General features: G+C 38.4%; 2 long non-coding RNA genes across 2 annotated transcripts in view; one reads left to right on the forward strand and one right to left on the reverse strand.

Annotated features, from left to right (window-relative positions):
* LOC116543885 overlaps positions 1 to 2,883 on the reverse strand; it is a 373,403-nt gene that overhangs the window by 64,098 nt on the left and 306,422 nt on the right. The window lies entirely within an intron of this gene.
* Positions 7 to 2,883, forward strand: part of LOC116543886 — a 6,241-nt gene continuing 3,364 nt past the window's right edge. Inside the window, exons 1-2 of the long non-coding RNA XR_004265740.1 lie at positions 7 to 261; positions 572 to 1,592. This is a non-coding gene — a long non-coding RNA (uncharacterized LOC116543886). The remainder of the gene's footprint in view (positions 262 to 571; positions 1,593 to 2,883) is intronic.

A 2,883-nucleotide genomic window follows, 5' to 3' on the forward strand; every position in this document is an offset into this window, starting at 1 on the left:
ACATGAGCATAAAGAAAGGGAGCATCTCAGGGGTTACCACAGTCTGGCAGGCTAGGTGCTCTTCAGCTACTGCCTTTCCTACAAGGAGCTGAAGCACAAGCTGTTACACAGGTACCACTGAAGAAGAGGATACGTCTGCATTACCCCCCATGATCTTGCCCCGAGCCCCTCCTTAAGGAACACAATCTTGATCATCGCTGAATCCTTTTATATCCTAATGGGAATTAACCTCAAATAAAATATGACTGGTTAAAAAAAAAGGTTCAAGGCCGGGCGCGGTGGCTCAAGCCTGTAATCCCAGCACTTTGGGAGGCCGAGGCGGGTGGATCACGAGGTCAAGAGATCGAGACCATCCTGGTCAACATGGTGAAACCCCGTCTCTACTAAAAATACAAAAACATTAGCTGGGCATGGTGGCGCGTGCCTGTAATCCCAGCTACTCAGGAGGCTGAGGCAGGAGAATTGCCTGAACCCAGGAGGCGGAGGTTGCGGTGAGCCGAGATCGCGCCATTGCACTCCAGTCTGGGTAACATGAGTGAAACTCCGTCTCAAAAAAAAAAAAAAAAAAAAGGTTCATAGTTAATAAAAGCATTAACAGTACAATTACTTTCAAAAAATCTTTCAGGAAATAGCCTTTAAAGTGAAGAAGAATATTCTGTAGACAATCATTACGAATGTAAAGGTGGTTATAGTACCTTGACTTGTATCACAGATCTTATTGCACACAATTTGTACTAGAGGAAAACCTTGAAGCAGATGTTCAAGTTTTGTTCAACATCAGGGAATTTATATTGGTGAAGAGTCCTGCAAATGTAATGAATTTAGAAACACTGTTTTTTGAAAAACTACAGCTTAGAAAAGACCAGAGTTTATACTAAAATATGTTTTTGCAGATGCAGTTAACATGAAAGAATATTTAATTCGAAATTGATTTTATGTAAATATCAGAGAATTTACAGTAGAATAAGGCACTGACACTTCAGACATTACACTAAATCAGAGTGTTGAGTATAGAAACTAATCCACAACTAAAGTTGTTAGATAAATTATTTGTGTATACCTCTAAAAGATTTTTTGAAGCATTGTTATTACATTGAAAGTATATGTGTTTCCTTGAAAACAAAAATTTGAAAGCTGAATAATGATGTAATACAGCTTTCAAATTATGCTGTTATTTTATTCCTATTGTATTCACATGTGAAAGCATGTGATCAATTGTTGTGCATCAGAAATATTAGAGATTCTTTTTTATTGGGCATTACTTATGACCTTTTCTATAAAAGAGCAAGGATATTAAAATGTAAGATGCAGAATGAAAATATAAGTGAAGGGGCTGTTTGTAGTTAACTCATGTTAATTGATGGATAAGGTAGGTGTTCAGAATAACACTTTTCTACATGAGAGAGAGAGAAATTAATTATAGTTAAAAGTATTAAAATAGCATATTTTACTATTATGTAATAAAATGAAGTACAATTAAAAATTGTTAGATTATGTGTGAACTCTATTTTGTTTATCATGTTAAGACTATTTTGTGTGTTTAATGAAGCATTATTACACCACTAACTTTAACCTATCCCACCTTACTCAAGGTTGTAGGTACAAGATGATAGCAATATACTATTTTGTACATAATGGCATAATGTCTCTAGTAATTATGTTGCCAGTGACTTTAAATAAATGAGTTGAAGAATATTCTTCCCTGCTGAGTGTGGTGGCTCACTCCTGTAATCCCAGCACACTGGGAGGCTGAGGCAGGCAGATCACTTGAGGTCAGGAGTTCAAGACCAGCCTGGCCAATATGGTGCAACCCCATCTCTACTAAAAATACAAAAATTAGCTGGGTGAGGTTGCACACATCTGTAATTCCAGCTAATAGGGAGATTGAGGCACGAGAATTGCTTGAACCCGATAGGCAGAGGTTGCAGTGAGCCAAGATTGCACCACTGCAGTCCAGCCTGGGTGATAGAGCGAGAGTCAGCCTCACCATCACCACCACCAACAAAAAGACCTTGTAAATGGCCAGGCGTGGTGGCTCACACCTGTAATCACAGCACTTTGGGAGGCTGAGGTGGGCAGATCATGAGGTCAGGAGCTAGAGACCATCATGGCCAACATGGTGAAACGCCGTCTCTACTAAAATAAAAGCAAATTAGCTGGGCGTGTTGGCATGCACCTATTGTCCTAACTACTCAGGAGGCTGAGGCAAGGGAACCGCTTGAACTTGGGAGGCAGAGGATGCCATGAGCCGAGATCGTGCCATTGAACTACAGCCTGGGTGACAGAGCAAGACTGTGTCTCAAAAAAAAAAAAAAAAATCCATAGGTGAAATTTTTATTGAAATGTATTAGTATTTGTGGGTACAGAGTATATGTATATATTTATGCCTTATATGGCATATTTTGATACAGGCAGGTGTTTTTCTGTGCTGGCTTGTTTTACTTAGCATAATACCTTCAGATTCATGAATGCTGGAAATAATGACTTTCTTACTTGTAAGGGCTAAATAGCATTTTATTGTGTGCACATATTACATTTTCTTTCTCCAGTCACTTATTGATGTACATACACTTAGGTTGATTCCATACCTTAGGTATTGTGAGTAATACAGTTACTTCTTTCTCTTTTGTTTTTTATTGTATTTTGTTTTGTTTTTGGTTTTGTTTTGCTTGAAATGGAGTCTCATTCTGTTGCCCAAGCTGGAGTGCATTGCCACGACCTCGGCTCACTGCAACCTCTGTTTTCCAGGTTCAAGTGATTCTCATACCTTAGCCTCCAAGGAGTTGAGATTACAGGTGTGCATCATACCCCCCGGATAATCTTTGTATTTTTAGTAGAGGCATGTTTTTTTTTTTTTTTTTTTTTTTTTTTTTTTTTTTTTTT

This window comes from Sapajus apella, unplaced genomic scaffold, assembly GCF_009761245.1.
Source record: "Sapajus apella isolate SASKATOON/1434 unplaced genomic scaffold, GSC_monkey_1.0 scaffold199, whole genome shotgun sequence".
NCBI lineage: Eukaryota > Metazoa > Chordata > Mammalia > Primates > Cebidae > Sapajus > Sapajus apella.